At 34.5% G+C, this 17,670-nt stretch overlaps 1 long non-coding RNA gene across 1 annotated transcript in view; it reads left to right on the top strand.

The window, feature by feature from the left end:
* Positions 1–17,071, top strand: part of LOC144543647 (uncharacterized) — a 90,789-nt gene extending 73,718 nt beyond the window's left edge. The window contains exon 2 of the long non-coding RNA XR_013508025.1: positions 16,444–17,071. This is a non-coding gene — a long non-coding RNA (uncharacterized LOC144543647). The remainder of the gene's footprint in view (positions 1–16,443) is intronic.
* Positions 17,072–17,670: the final 599 nt, after the last annotated feature.

The following is a 17,670-nucleotide window of genomic DNA, read 5'->3' as shown; positions in this document are numbered from 1 at the left end:
TGGTCACGCATTATATCTCACTATTCGCATTGTAAAATAGAATCTTGGGATAATTTTATATACACCACTCAAAAACTCTAAAATTACATATTTACCATCCAAATTTTTATAATTACATATTTACCATCTAAAAATCTAATAACTCACATATTTACCCAATATAACTTTAGTATATATCAAATATATCCAAAAGTCATATTAATTATGTTTAATTTTCTTAAAATTATAATTAATTAAGGATTAATTTAGCATCCTCTTTTTATTTCCTTAGAATTGTTCTCCTTTATACCCAATATAAAATATTAAAAACATATATTCCAAATTGAGCCAGTAATAAAACACGTATTCTCAAACTCAGTTACTACTTTGATAATGGTTGCGATATCATCGTCGAATTCAGTATGATTTATTTTGTTGAAAAAGTTAGAGTGGTTACCTTGTTTTTAAACAATCAAGTTGGAGTTTGAATCCTTAAATCTAGTTTGCTGCCCCTTCTATCCGAGTTTAAGCGGGAGAGACGAGATGAGGAGAGTTTAAGCGAAAAATGGAAAGTTATGTCAAAACAGACGGGAAAGAAATCTGTGCGCAAAAGATGAAGGGACGGAGAAGGAGAAGATACTAAATATCTTAATAATTATATTTTATATAATCTTAAACTTAATTAATCTCAATTTTTATTAATTGAATAAATATGTGAGTTATTAGATTTTTAGACGGTAAATATGTAATTATAGAAATTTGGATGATAAATATGCAATTTCATAATTTTTGAGTGGTATATATGAAATTCTCCCTAAAATCTTCCTGTATAATTCTGCACCCATGACTCACCCACCCAAGAAATATGTATCACAAATAAACGAATTTGGTTGGGTTCACTTGAAATTTTGAACACTGGTATTAATTAATATGCAATTTGCGATCTGTATTATGCTATATATATATATATTATGTGATCCGTGATGGCTTTTGGATGTAAATTAATGTTGTAATCAGCACAGACTTAATTATTATTAATTCTATACAAATTGCAAAGCCTTCGGACATTCTGCCAATTAAAAAAGAAAAGAACGAGCTTTAGGTGAAATTAGGTATGTTTTCTTCACCCATGTTTCAATTTCTTAATGGTATTTTTTGTTTATTTCATTTCATATTTTTCAGGTACTGTAATTATTGATTTGTTACGGAAAGAAAAGAGATGTACCACCGTCCTATATATATATATGCTCCCTTTGGAAGATACGGCGCTATTAATCTGCGGGATTTTGTTGAGATTTACCATGCTGCAGATAAGGCCGTATCTTGACAAGACAACTCGCGGACTTAGGCCGGTAGTATATATCAAGTATCTTGACACCTTCTCACATAAAATAAAAATAAATAAAAAGTAAAACTAAGCCATCTAGTCATGGTATGTATATATGTATATATATATATATATATATATATATATATATATATATAGAGGTAGGCTAATAAACAATCGATTGTTCCTAGCCTCCCGTGCAACTAAGTCGTTTTTGAATTTTTAAAGTCCAAATGATCGATCCAAACCGTTAGATGTGATCTCCATATTAAAATGTGTGAGGAGACCAAATTTTACATTTTTTGGAATTTTTTTACTATTTATTAAGCCACTTTGAAAATCGCTGATCCAACGGTCGCTTAACCAAACAGTAAAATCAGAAGCTACCGTTGGATCAGCGATTTTCAAAGTGGCTTAATAAATAGTAAAAAAATTCTAAAAAATGAAAAATTTGGTCTCCTGGCACATTTTAATATGGAGATCACATCTAACGGTTTGGATCGATCATTTGGACTTTAAAAATTCAAAAATGACTTAGTTGCACGGGAGGCTAGGAACAATCGATTGTTTATTAGCCTACCTCTATATATATATATATATATATATATATATATATAGAGTTAGGCTGGGGTGCTATGGATAGCATAGTGGCCTCTATGCTACGGCTCAATATTCGAGTTTTCAAAATCCAAACGGTCGATCCGAACCGTTCATCTTATTCTCCATATTAATATCTGCTTGGAGACCAAATTTTACATTTTTCCGAATTTTTTTACTATTTATTAAGTATTTTACAAAATTGTTGATCCAACGGTAGCTGCACAAAACAGTAAAACCGTTGGATTAGCGATTTTCAAAGTGGCTTAATAAATAGTAAAAAAATTCAGAAAATTATAAAATTTGGTCTCCAAGCAGATATTAATATGGAGAATAAGATGAACGGTTCGGATCGACCGTTTGGATTTTGGAAACTCGAATATTGAGCCGTAGCATAGAGGCCACTATGCTATCCATAGCACCCCAGCCTAACTCTATATATATATATATATAGAGAGAGAGAGAGAGAGAGAGAGATAGGCTAATGTGCTTTCGGTAGCATATGGGCTGAAATACACATGGTCCAAATTTGAAATTTTAAAATTTAAAAAGTCGATCTGAACCGTTCATCTTGTTCTCCATATTAATATGTGCTTGGAGACCAAATTTTATATTTTTCTGAATTTTTTTACTATTTATTAAGCCACTTTAAAAATCGTTGATCCAATGGTTTTACTATTTTGTTAAGCCACCGTTGGATTAACAATTTTCAAAGTGGCTTAATAAATAGTAAAACCGTTGGATCAACAATTTTCAAAGTGACTTAATAAATAGTAAAACCGTTGTTTTGTAGCACCTAGTTAGATCCACAGAACCGTTGTTTTATGCAATGGATAAATTTGTTTTCTATCTCTACTGAATATTTGTTTCAGTGAAGCTGTTTTTTGTAAATAACATTTCTCCTTTCATCTAGAGAATTTTGTTTAATTATATTTAACAAAATTCAGAAGATGCATGTAAACATGTTGTAAATATTTATTATTTTCATCAACTGTAAAATCAACATGAAAACTCGTGCAATTTGATCAAACTTTTTAATTAAATTTATGCATTTCTCAGCATTAAAAAATAAATGTATTCCCAAAGACATCAATAATAAATTAATAATAACATAATACATGACTGTTATGTTATTATTACTTTATGACTTGAAATATGATCCGTATAGATTAAACACCGATTTGCCCTCGCAACACGATATAGATGTACACTGGAAGTATGTAAGTATGTATAAATTTTCAATAATTAATATATCATTTTGAATTGTCTTAAATAAGTTAATACAAGTTACGTACCGCCATATCACTCAAAATGTATATAAAATTGATTAAAAGCACGAAATACTATACACAACATGTCGTAAATTCAATTTTTGATATTTTATGAATTTGAAGATTATTTGTCAATTTTTTTTAACATTAGAATTCAAAATACAACTGAAATTAATTTATGAAGACAAACATGATCCAACATGCTTTTGAGACATTCTAGTATCATTGTTTGCATAAATATTTGATGCATTATTTGATTAGAACATATAAAAATTATGAGCAAGTAATTGATACATTGTTGATGAGGAGCACATGTTACTTTTGACGATTGTACAAGTTGGAACATAAATATTAATAAAAATAATCGAATAGTAGTACGTAACTTGTTCCATAGCATGATCACTCTCGCAGTATATATATATTGTGATATACTTTTTTCGCAATTAATTAATAATATTTGATGGATATGTACTTGTTCGTGCCGTAAACAAATATTTAAAGATTTTTTTAAAAAAGAATTTTATATAAACATAATATTGTTTTAAAATAATGTATCATCTCTCCTCATTTTCAACAACTATATATTTTACTTCTCATATCTATCATCTAAGTAATTTAAATCAATGTTGTAAATAATGGTCTGCGGTCGTCAGACGGATATGATACTGTCAAGCGATTAATCATAGATAATCGAGAATAATCGGCCGGTTAGTCGGGAAAATCCATGACGGTTTGGTCACCTACCGCCAACGACTAATATGTATTGTATTGTATTGTCATATTCATACCCGTACCATACCGTACCGTACATGTATCGTGTTGAACCTAAAGCACTTGTTCTTTAAGAAACCTAAAGCTTCATTTGCTAGTAATAAATCCAAAATGAACCTAACGCACTCGTTCATTATTGTCCAAATTAAGTAGAAAATAAACAACAATCATTAATTAATTAGCGTGATTGATTTAAAATTAAACCTGATTTTGAATAAATTAAACTCTATGAACAAAACATCCGGATGGGTCTCCGCCAAAAAAGAAAACCCATCCAGCTGGCATGTATATATATATGTCAATCCATTAATGAGGTTCCTCTCAATTTTTCTAGACGAAATATATAGAGATATCCCTAATTTATCACATATATGATATTTTTTTTTTTTTTGATTAAAAAGGCCGAAGCCCATCTTCTATTGAAGAGAACAGTTAAATTACACCCTTCAACGGAAGTTCAAATCAGCTAGGTCCACAAACAATAAACCCTTACAAAACTCACAAGGAAGGAGATCATCAACATGACAAGCACAACCAAAAAAGCTAGAGCAGACAGCAGCTGCCTAGCACAACCAAAAAAGCGAAGCCACACAATGGGGCTATGAAAAGTATATGTAACTACAAAATTTGGTAAGGTGTCCACATTCATTTTGAAAGGGCTATGCTCCATAAAGCATCAGCTGGTCTCCTTGGGCGTCAGTAACGGTGGAGGAAGCAACCGCATCATCTGGAAGCCAACTTGCCAAAGGGAGAACATCTAGGTCAGAGGGAAGCCAAAACGCTGTAGCAGCAGCCACCGGCTGTGTCACCCGACCTGTCCAATAGTGTACAAGAGAAAGAATTAGAAAAATGAGATGTCTAATTGATTTTTGTTTACCTTGTTCAAAGCATAGGTCGTTACGGTGCTTCCAAATAGACCAGCATATGGCACTGCAAACTAAGAGAAAAGCAGATCTTTGTTTATTAGGGAGTTGGTTAGCAAACTGGATTACATCTACAAAGCTGGTCCAGGTTATGCTGGCATCTTGGCACGATCCCATATAGAACCATATTTGTTTGGTATAAGAACATGTGACAAACAGGTGGTTAATGGATTCATCTTGGTCACAAAATTGACATTTAGTTGGACCTGGCCAGCCTTTCTTCTTCAGGTTGTCGGTTGTTAAAATCCTATTTTTATGAGTAAGCCACATAAAGATGCGAATCTTAAGAGGTATTGGAACCTGCCACCACAACATTGCATTTCTAGGGAGAATACCGCAAAAGTTAAGAATTTTGTACATGGAGCTAACCGTATACTTCCCATGAGTTTCCCAACGCCAACTAAGCTTATCATTAAGATGAGTATACGACAGGTGGCTGATGATTTCAAGTATTTCTAACCATTCTAGATATTGAATATTATCTAATGCCCTACGAAAAGTAAGTGCAGCTCCTTGTGTATTGATGACAGTTTGCAAGAGAACATCAGTGTTAGAACATATATTGAATAAAAAGGAAAATCTCGAAGCCAAAGCACAGTTTTGATACCAAATGTCAGTCCAAAATAGGACGTTAGTATTGAGGCCAGGGGTATAAGAGACACTAATATTACCTAAAGAAGACAAAGCTACAATATGGGTCCAAAATTCAGATTTAGGAATATTAGGAGAGGGATATTTATGCATAATCATTGTTTTCCAAGCCCCCTCATAGGTGGGGTCTTTGAATTTCCACCACCATTTCATGAGTAATGCTATGTTCATTTGTTTAAGATCTAAAATTCCTAATCCTCCAAATTCCTTGGCAAAACAAGCTTTTTGCCAATTAAGTAATGAGTATTTCTTTTTTCCTGTAAGAGACCCTTGCCACAAGAACCGACGACGTAATTGATCAATTATGTTGAGGACAGTATCCGAAATTTTATAAACGGATAAGAAGTATAAAGGAACCGATGAGAGAACTGAATTTATCAAAATAAGTCTTCCTCCTATAGAGAGTAAACTACCTTTCCAATTTTGGAGTTTCTTTTCTATTTTATCAATAAGGAAAGTCCATTCAAGGGTGGTTAGTTTTTTATTATGGAGGGGAAGTCCTAAATATTGCATGGGAAAGGTGGCTGGTTGACATCTAAAATATGGAGCAAGAGAAGAAGGATCAGCTATATTGAGAGGATACATTGATGTTTTAGAATAGTTAACTTTAATTCCAGATAGTGCTTCAAAAGCGATCAAAGCCCACCACGTACGCTCAATATTGGTTGTATCAGCTTTAAGAAAGAGAATTGTATCATCTGCGTAGTGGCAGTTAGTATGTGCATGTTTATCTAATACATTGGGACCTAATCCAGTTATGGAATTGGAATTTCTGCCTAGCTGAAAAATCTTACTAAGTGTATCGGCTGCAAGAATATACAAGTAAGGAGAGAGAGGATCTCCCTGCCTTACGCCTCGTTTACAAAAGAAATAGTCAGTGAGATCTCCATTGATACTAATACAAGATTGGGAACTATGTAACCATTCAGTAATCCATTTTATCCAAGTGGTACCAAATCCTCTACTTTCTAATATATCTAACATATATCTCCAATTAATTTTGTCATAGGCTTTTTCAAAGTCAACCTTGACAATTACCCCTTCCTCATTGGAAGTGTGACACGAATGAATAATTTCTTGACTAAGAATGACATTATCAAGTATATATCTACCCTTTATAAAAGCAGCTTGACTATTGTCTATGATCCGATGCATAATTGATTCTAATCGAAAAGTTAAAATCTTAGAGATAATTTTGAAGCTACAATTCACCAAACTGATTGGTCTGTACTTAGATATTTGTTTAGCCTCTTGTTCTTTTGGAATGAGGCATATGATAGATCTGTTCAGACTAGTCAGTTTGGTTTTGTGTGAATGGAAATGTAGGCATAATTGGTATAGATCAGAACTAATTAACTCCCAAAATGCTTGGTAAAACTTAAAAGAAAAACCATCAGGACCAGGAGCCCCGTTTGGTTCACAAGCAAAAACTGCATGTTTAATCTCTGTAAGCGAAAAAGGGATTTCTAATGATTGTTGTTCGAGTGTGGTGAGTTTATCGGTTGGACACCAAAAGTCTTTATCTAAAACAGCACAGGTATGCCCTGGTTGTCCTAATAACTCTTTGTAAAACTGTTGAATATGAGTAGAAATTTCAGCTTTTGTGTGAATGGTATTGCCATTCACTTCTAACGAAAGAATTTTATTTTTCTTGCTCCTATGTGTTGCAATAGTATGAAAATATTTAGTATTGTTATCTCCCTCTTCTAACCATCTCTGTTTAGAGCGTGCTTGCCAATGTTTCTCCTCGTCTAGGTAAATGTTATCTAAAGTATATTTAGTAAAAATCCAGTCCTCATGTTCAATAGCTGTAAAATCTCTATCCTCTAAGATGAGCTCTAGCAGTTTTAATTTAGCCAATAGCTGTTGTTTCTCTTTCTTTTTCCTACTATAGAAATTCCTAGTCCAACCTCTAATTTTTTGTCTAAGAAATTTTAATTTGGCATTCCAACTTTTGGCAATATTTCTATGATCTAGGGAGAATTGGTGCCACCATTTATTTACTAAGGACACAAAGTCGGGTTGTTCTAGCCATATGGGATCAAATCGAAATAGAGAGGTGGATTCTATTTTAGAAGAAATTTGTAAGATAATGGGGCAATGGTCAGATCCGTATCTCCCTAAATCAAGAGTGGTACTTGCTGGGTACAGGTTTTCCCATGATAAACTAGTAAAAAACCTATCTAATAAAGCAAATTTATTGCCATTGTGCAAAGTATATTTTCGCCCGACTAATTTTTGCTCAACTAGATGATGCTGATGGACAAAATTATTGAATCTAGAGCTAGTTTGTAGGTCAAACAAGTTACCCGACTTTTCATTTCTATGTCTAATGGAATTAAAATCCCCACACAGTACCCATGGTTCTGTATTAGAGCCTCTAATGGTCTCTAGTTCTTTCCAAAGATCTTTTTTCTTATTTCTAATTACAGGACCATACACTATCATAATTTGCCAAATTTGACCATCAAGTTTACACTCAACATGGATGTTAAGAGTATATTGATGGAGAGAATGACTAATATATTTAAAGTGAGAACTATCACATCCAAATAGGATCCCTCCGGACCGTCCATTCGAAGGCACCCAATGCCAGATGTCAAACTTAGTAGAGATAGTGCGTAATATCCTATTGTTAAAAGTCTCACGCTTTGTTTCTTGTATGGCAATCATATCTATCTTATTGTCTACAATTATGTCATGCAAAATTTGTCTTTTCTTATAAGAATTAAGACCTCTAGCATTCCAATTCAAGATATTCATGAGGAAACAAAAGGCACCCCAGAAACTAAATTGGAAGCATTATTATCAGTATCTACATTATCTAGTATTGAATTTGTATCATGGAAAGTTTCATCATCATCATGGGTGTTTCCTAAATCAGGAGAAGACAAATGAGCAAGAGATGCCTTATCTAAAATGACAGATGTAGAGGAACCTAAAGATTTGGTTTGTTCTAATAAGGAAATTATGATTTCCTCAAAAGAAGATCTATCATGTTGCTGAATTTTTTGAATAATATGAGCAGCCTCATCAGCATCAGCACCTAATCTAATTTTATAAATTCCAAACAAGTCCATAACCTGATCAACAGTAAGTCTATTATAAGGGAAGTTGTTCAAGAGTGGTATACCTTTAGAGTGATGTCTACCGGCTGCCTTGGCCTTTGCCCGCTTCTTAGCCTTTGTCAAGGTAGAAGAGGGGTCTCCTATGGCTTGGAGTCGGAGACTCTTTCTCATAGAGACCCCGTGTGAGAGAGGGGGTCTGGCTGGAGCATTAGCCGAAACTGGAAGAGGTTCAGGAGGAGGTGCTGTAGTCGGAACAGCTGGAAGTTTTGGTGGTTTTTTGCCTGTCTTCTTACACTTGCTGGTTCGTTGCACTCTCAGCTCAGACGAGTAAATTTTAGTAGCAGCAGGGAGCTTGTGAGAAGGTGTGTATGTGTGAGGTGTAGAAGGAGAAGGCAAAGCAGGAGAGGAGATGGTATGCTTAGTAGGGGATGTGTCTTTGGGTTTGGTGATCCTTCCCGACTTGGGAGAGGTGGGTGTAGATTTAGCTTTGGGAGGATTCTTTCCCTTATCAGGAGAAGAATTTGGAGTCTTTTTCCCTTTGTCAGTTTTTGTTGTAAGAGGGGGGAAGGAGTGAAGTTTTGGAGCTGTAGCAGGAGAAGGAATCCCAGCCGTGCCGGGATCTTGGGATCGTAACTTCTCAGAATCAGGGATGGGCCGGCCAGTGGTGTTAGACCGGTGCCCTCCAGAAATGGGGGGTTGTGTTCTCGGTTTTTTGGGTTCAGTTTTGGCACCATTCCCTTTATAGACAGGGTTAATCATGTTGTTAACGGTACGCATGAATGTCTCATGATCATCATCCGAGTCATCAGTAAAGTGCCCATCACGGCTGTCCGACTGGTCTTTGCATCTACTATTATTAGACTCCCCTTGTTCTTTGTTGGTGTTCTGATCATCCAACAAATCCTCATCCATGCATTGCACAATGGGAGGATGGGGAGGGGGAGGGGGAGGGATAGGAGCTCTAGACGGCTGAGTGACCCGACTGGTTCGACCGGGGCCTCTAGCTAGCCAATCATTAACACCTTCTGTATTCTCATTCTCCACTTCTATTTTAAGATCATAACCAGATACATAACCAGTGGCATCTCTATACATCTGCCAATGTTGTTCAGTGAAATTTTTTGGATCAACAGCACCTACTCTAACCCGTGCAAACCGCCAGTCATACTTATTTCTGGTAGCCGCATCAAGTTCAAGTACGACTGCTCCAAACGGATTGAGTAGTCGATCAAATTCAACGAAATCCCAAATATAGCGATTAAATCCCCAAATTCGAAGCCACATAGAGGTGAGACGCTTACCAGCATTCAAGCTTGGGTCCCAGGCGACCACAGGGAATTGGATCCCGTCAAGCAGAATGTGACCTCGGCGCACGGCAGAATGTTTCCATGACATAGATGGTGCTTTGATGATGTAGCAGAACTCATCAAAGACTGCCACCTTCCAGAGAAATTGAGCACCAAGGAGGCGGTTGAGAACCTCCTCTATCTGTTCGGGTCCCCAGCCCTCGGTATCATCCAAGATGAAACTCTGCTGAAACTCTCGTTCTTGCGCCTCAGCCGCTGGTGTAGGAGTGAAGATTTGGATCGGAGCACGGATCGGCAGTGGCAATGGTCGGATCAAAGGCTGGGGGTGAGCAATCGGGGGAGGCGGTCGACGCAGCAATGGTGGTGCTTGAGCGTGAAGGGGGCGACGATCCGGTAAAGGAACGCGGCCTCCGCGTCGAGGGGCCACCATGGCCAGATCTAGGGTTTCCGATGGTTCTGTGGCTGTGCTCAACTGCGTTTTGGGAGGAGAAAGTGCTGGAACTGTAGTGTCACGTGAAAGGCCTTGCACAGTGTATTTCTTTGGAGTATAAGGAAAGATATTCGTAGATTGTCTACAGATCATCGATTTGTGACCAAACTTGTTGCAAATAAAGCAAAGCTGTGCATTACGTCAATCCGCTGCCTGATGACCTACACTACCACATCTAAGGCAGATCGGATTAGATGGCGTTGATTTACTGTGAATTTCCTCTAATCGGCGCTGAATAATGCTTCGACGTGTCACAATTTGTGTAGGTTGTGACTTGGAATGCCACACACGAATCAGAGGCCTTTTGACAACCTCAGAAAACAATTTCGGCCCATGTTTGACCGCCATTAATGGCCTCTTATGGACCTCTGGGCCTTGATTACAAGCGAGCGCGGCGAATTTCGACGACAGGCGATCCATCTGCCGCTGATGAATTGACATGATGACAATTTTAGTTTTTTTTCTTTTCAATCTTCAATCTCTCTATTCTTTTTTGTTTTTTTGTTTTTCTTTTTTTTCGCCTTTTTTCTCTATGTCCAGCCCGTTAATTTCTTCTGGAAGATTCAAGAGCCTTTTTGATAATTCACAATCTAGAAAGATCGACTAATGTTATATAACAATACTCTGGCGGTGGCCGACCAAATTTGAGAGCAGCTAGCTAGCGTCCTGGGTCAAACATATATCTTTTTGCACAGACCAATTGAGAAAACAACATCTATCTTTCTAGATCTTTCTGCAAAAGTTATGATCCGATACGATACCATCGATACCACAGACCAATTCAAAAGGAAAGAAAGAAAGAAAGAAAGAATTATCGTCATTTTGTGCTTGCACTCTGAGACTCAGATTCACATCTTCTGATTTTCAATTGGAATCAATGGCATCTACCAGTTTTTATTGGTTAACAAATTTTAACATATTTTGTATATATATGAGAAAAAAAAATCCAGATTCAACCTCTACGCGTTGTAGCCAATTTGAATATATTTAGTTTACAAGTACATATTTTTAAATATGGAGACTATGTTGAATGATTCAGAACTTCAGATTGATCATTGGAATTTTCAAAACAAAAATTTAAGTCTATAACAAGAGTGCAGATCAATATGCACTATGCATATATAACACAGTCTAACTCGTAGGACCAATCCAAATTTTAAGAAACATATAAATAAATAAATAAAAGAACATTCATATTTTTTTTGTGTATCCCAAGTCCAAACTGACACGGATTTTTATTAGAAGTAGAACTGAACTTTTCTAAACTGTTATGCGCGCATTGTTGTAATTTTTGTGAAACTTGAGAGCATTAATTTTTCTGAACTATTTTATAGTTTGTAAACAGTACGTTGTAATGATATCATGGAATATGAATGGGAAATTAAGGAAGAAAAAAAAAAGAGGATGCTCTTAATTTGTCTGCCTCACTTGGAATCTGGAGCAGGCCATGCCAAATTAATTGGAGTATATATTGATGCATCATGCATGCATGGCTTGTTTAACTATTATTATACTTCATCAAGTCAAGTAAAATATATGAGTGTTTTACCTCAATTTAATTTATTTCATATCATAATTATATTCTGATCGAAAAATTTCATTTTTTCATATTATATATAATATATAACAATTAAATAAATAAACATAAGAATTATCTCTAATCACAAATCAGAACTTTTAGATCAATATTAATTAGAATCAAACTCTCGACTCGTCATTAGTTAAATTTAACTTAGAACCGACTCAATCGACTCAAATTCAATTGGAGCAAACCATCTATTAATTTGTATCGCGTATCAAAATAATCTTTTTACAGGATCGCTTGGTCAAACCGCTGTGCACTCCCTCACCTCTAAAACTTATTTGTATTACAAAACAACAAACTATTCGTGAATTATTTTGTATTATATTTAAATTATGAATTTTAAGCTTTTAATAATTATTTATTGAATCACAAACTTTCTTTTACTGTAACTATAACAAACATTTAGTATATATTTTTTATTAGTTCATATTTATTCCAACACAAAACTATTGCCATTTTTAGTGTACAAATCTCATATATATGGAATATAATCAAATATATATAAAACTTAACTTTTTGTTTTTTGCATCTTATTAAAACGTTTTTATTATCTTAGCTTGACAACTCAACAAATGAATGCAATATATATATATATAGATGGGCTATGGTGCATTGCAATGCATAGGCCATGGTGTGCATTGGACCATAAATCACCGATTCAAAGTCCAAATGACCGATCCAAACCGTTCATCTTGTTCTCCATATTAATATGTGCTTGGAGACCAAATTTTATATTTTTTGGAATTTTTTTACTATTTATTAAGCTACTTTGAAAATCGCTGATCCAACGGTGGCTTCTGATTTTACTGTTCCAAACAGTCATCGTTGGATCAGCGATTTTCAAAGTGGCTTAATAAATAGTAAACAAATTCCAAAAAATATAAAATTTGGTCTCCAAGCACATATTAATATGGAGAACAAGATGAACAGTTTGGATCGGTCATTTGGACTTTGAATCGGTGATTTATGGTCCAATGCACACCATGGCCTATGCATTGCAATGCACCATAGCCCATCTCTCTCTATATATATATATATATATATATATAATAGTAGGATATGGGATCATTGAGAATGAGTTGAATTAATACATATAAAATTTTATGTTTTCTAGCTAGCACTAAAGAAAGTATAGCTCTGTATCTTCCAGCACTAAAAGATCGCTTGGTAAGATGCTTTTTTCTAAAAGTAATTTAATTTCTAAAAGTACTCCCTCGTATGCAACTTTTTTTTTTTTTCTAAAAGTAATTTAATTTCTCATTTTCAAAAAGAAGAATTAATGGATCAATAACAAAAAGAGAGAGCACGCTGTGATCAGTATTTGTGTTTCCATATAATAATACAATATCAGATTAATTGCTATGGTTGAAGATTGAGATAGGCAAATCTGAGGATCGAGTACAACACGAGATATGAAAAAACATTCTAGAGAAGAAAATTAGTATTTATTTCTAATTCTCTCAAAATATTAGACGGATCAAGATTGACCGCATTCTAGAGAAGAAAATTAGACAACTCACGATTTAGAAAAATATCAGGGACAAATCCAGTTCCCGTATTGTTAAAAACAAATGATCTGATTGATCAAAAAAATTATTTTTTCTCTCAAAAATGTTAAACGGCTCAAGATTGGCCGCATGGAGTTTAGTATTCGTTCAGACTTCAGAGTACCAGAACAAACTGATGAATGATAATGAATATAAAATTTTACAACCAAAAATAAATAAAAATATTGTTCCTATTATTAAGATGTTTCTCCTTGCCAAAATCGGAAGCACATCAGAACATGAAAACTCTGTGTATATTATTATATGAGGATTGTGAGAACCAAAAGTATATAATTTTATTTTTCTTACTCGCACGTGAAATAAACAAGGTCAAAAGGTTATACTTAAAAACTGATCGTAGTTCTAATTTTAGACAAGGTAAGAATCGTAAATTCGCAGTGGACAATTGCCACTAGTAAATTAAGAGTGTTGTTAATTATGGTAAATAAAATACCATTTATATATCTCTCGTGCAATATATAGTTAATCATATTTTTATTTTAAAATTCTAGTACACTGTACACCTCACTCTTCAAATATGCACTGTTCCCTTTTTTATGTGTACAAAAACAGAGTGATAAGCAAAAAATAATTAAAATGAACCTATTTATGTAAAATGAATTTTTAACAATGAAACGATTATCATTGATTAAGTGATTACTTAAATCTTTAACAATCTAAAATGTCTAGCCGTTGACTTATTTTTTAAATTGTATTATATTTTAGATAATAAACAATTTCAAAAAACATTCTAACGATATTTAATTGGTACCAATGTTGTAAAAAAATGTCCGTTTAGGCCGATTAATCTGTCCATTAATAGTTGATGGTGATCAAATCGTTACGGATTTTTTCGACTAATCGGCCAATTATGGCCGATTATTCTCATTTATTTCCGTATTCTCAACACGATCTCTGTATTGAAATGTGCTTGGAGACTAAATTGTATATTTTTTGAATTTTTTTTACTATTAATTATTAAGCCACTTTGAAAATTATTATTTTACTGTGAACAGTAAAAAACATTAAAAATTTCTAAGCAAAAAATCTGGCGAGACTTGACAGCTCCGACAGGATCATTCAAACCATTTATTTATATGTCAACCCAGGAACAAAGGAGTCTCAAGAATAATATATATATATGTCTGTTCTTCTCTTTTGTAGCATACATAATTAATTTATATGTTATTTTGAAATCTCACATATCTATGTACATTTATTTTCTTCTACTAGTTCTTGTAATTGTGTGCATCTCATTTTACCTTTGGATTTTCTTCATTAATTTTCTGTATAAAATGCATCACCATTTGATTTTTGAAGTGCCTGTTTAGTGCATTTCATTTGATTTTTGAAGGTTTTTCCTAATATTCTTTTGAAACAAAATTTTCGGTCCTCAATTTTAATTTTATTAAAAACAAAAGATGTAAAAAAAATTCAGGGTAGTAGTGAGGTTGGATTTTGCGAAAATAAGATGTACTTGTTTATTTATTATTTTTGAAAAAATTCAGTCAAATAAGATGTAAAAAATAAAATTGAACACAGGAGAGGAGAAGAGGAATATTATTTTCATGACAAAAATTACAAACCCATCATTTATTAGATATATTTACAAGTATATTTGATGACAATCATTAATAATAAAAATGTATATAACTTTGTTATTTTCATAAAATCATTAATTTAGTAGATCCATTCGATCTATAAGAATTTTCAGTGCATTATTTGATGACAATCATTAATAATAAAATTTTATCTAATTTAATACATTATTTGTGAAAATTTTTACTGAAATTAAAAAAAATCTTAACGAAATTTTATAAAAGTTGTAAGGTTAGTGAAATAAAAGTAAGCTGAAGTATATGGCTTGCTCTGCACGCAAAGGACTATCGCTAAAACTGTCGAATCAATCAAGTAAAAAATGATTCATGCGGAATGCACCGGTAATTTCTAAACTCAAAATTTATATTACCTCAGGTGCTATCATCTAAAACCCCAAACGAATAAGTTTGAGTGACTCTCTCTCTCTCAGCTCCTCCATTCCAAATCTGTTTGATATCTTAGCAAATATGTTTGCTATCATCATCTTTCCTAAAATCCCAAACTAAAAACCATTCCAAATCTGTTTGTTTGATATCTTGGGAAATCCTCTTTCCATTTTCGTTCGATCACAAGTTCACAACGGCTATTTGCCCCGCTCCTCCTATTCTTCTATTCAGTGGCATTTAGTTCCATGAGGTAGAGAGAGATCGGGAGAGCGTGCCTCTGTCTTACGCCTCTCCTCTCGCTCCAAGCCTCCGCCTCTAGCGTGTGAGATTATTTCTATAAAACCTCCGATCTCGTCGCATAAGAAGCGATCGTCACCGAACCACCGCAGTAGCCCTCGCTGAGCTGAGCTGGATCAAGTCTTTCAGGCGGTAGGAGTTGGAGGAGGAGGGGAGAGGGAGAGGGGAAGAGGAGAAAGGGAGATCAGGGATAGAAGGGGTGAGAACTGAGAAGGAGAGGAGGGTGGGAAGGGAGAAGTGAGGGGGAGAGAGATCCGGGAGAGAGCGCTTCCATGGAGCTCTGACAAGCGTCTTCTCCCTCTTAGGTACTTTTCTCTAAATTTCCTCTCTAGATTTCACCTTACAATGTTGAAATTCTGTCAATTGGTCTAGTATTTTGCATTTTGACCTTAATTTTGACAATTTTTTTGTTTCTTTTACAATTGTGAAAATTTTCGATTTCGTTTAGTTTCTGCTTCAGTTTCGGATTTTTACCATAATTTCTTGATAAAGGGGTTTCAAGGGTTTTTATGCATGATTATCAATTCACGCTTCATTTTTGTTTCAATTTCAGTGAGAAATCGTGTATCTCAGGGTTTAAGATGCAGAAACAAGGATTTTCGAGGGTTTAAGATGCAGAACCACTTCAGATATCTAGTCGATCAGGATCTGGTGCTGTTAGAGCAGGTTACACTTCTAACACAAAGCTATCATTTGAATCAAACTCGTATGAAAATATTGCTAAGATCACACTCACAGCAGGTAGATTTTTTCCGTCAAATTGAGAAAAACTAACTTCATTTCTTATAATATGCTAGAGGATGTAAGTGAATGTTGGAATTTTGATGAGATAATTTGGCAGTGAACCTCGGATTCTAGATATCATGTTTCGTTTTGCTAAGTGCAGTGTTAAACAGAGCATTTATTATGAAACTGCTGGGTCGTTAATGATTTTTTTACATGTTTCAGTCGATAATTTAATATAATATATTATATTGCTGTTAACAGATAGAGAATCACCATCAAGACTGGTGAGGTTATTCTCGTCATTATAGAATGGAGAGACAGAGGAGAGAAGATGAGGTAAAGTACCCTTCATTGAAGAAGGGTCAAGAAGCTGAGCATTCCCTCTTCATCAGGATTGGTTTTGTGTTTAATTTATTTCTTCGGGCACAATTTAATTTCACTCCGTGCATAATCATCTATCACACACGGGTAAAAAAAAAAGACGTCTATTTCATAATTATTAATGAATATACTATCAGATAGTTAGCACTTAACTCTACTTAATTTTTTAGCAAAATGGAGGCACCAACAGGCTAAGTTTTAGTCTATAATTTACACTTAAGTTTTGTTCCCATGGAAAACAAACACAAAGTAACAGTATTTAGAACATATCCAAATGATCAAAGCTGGTATTTTTGGCTTATCTCAATTGCCATTGCTGTTATAAGGTATATTATACTACAAGTAACAAGTCTGTGGCACCTTACTTCATCCAACCCTATTGACCGGTTTCCCAATCATAGTGCTGCTTTGAAGGCGCTTCCTTGGTGTCCCTTCCAGAGCAATCAACTAGCATGAGGAAGAGGTAGTAAGTGAATTATTCTTCTAATTAATCTTGTGTTACGATAATCTATTGTCGGTTTGATTTGCTGCTGGTTTGGGCCGTAGTCTGGTTCCTGGGGTACACCTAAGCTGTTTGTATTTTCAATTCTGTAGGTGCAGAAAGTTGGCACATGCACTAGCTACTGATTTTCCTTGACTTGTGCTCGAATAGACAACTCAGCAGGAGAAAGAGAGGCTGTTGGTTAGTGTTACCTTTTCAGTTTCTTTTTTGGTTATATTTATTCCATTTCTCTTGACATTATAAAAATGTTTGAAATATTGTAA

Source organism: Carex rostrata, chromosome 25 (genome assembly GCF_964058835.1).
Source record: "Carex rostrata chromosome 25, lpCarRost1.2, whole genome shotgun sequence".
Lineage (NCBI taxonomy): Eukaryota > Viridiplantae > Streptophyta > Magnoliopsida > Poales > Cyperaceae > Carex > Carex rostrata.
The sequence above is the reverse complement of the archived record's forward strand: the minus strand, read 5'-3'. Positions and strand labels throughout refer to the sequence as shown.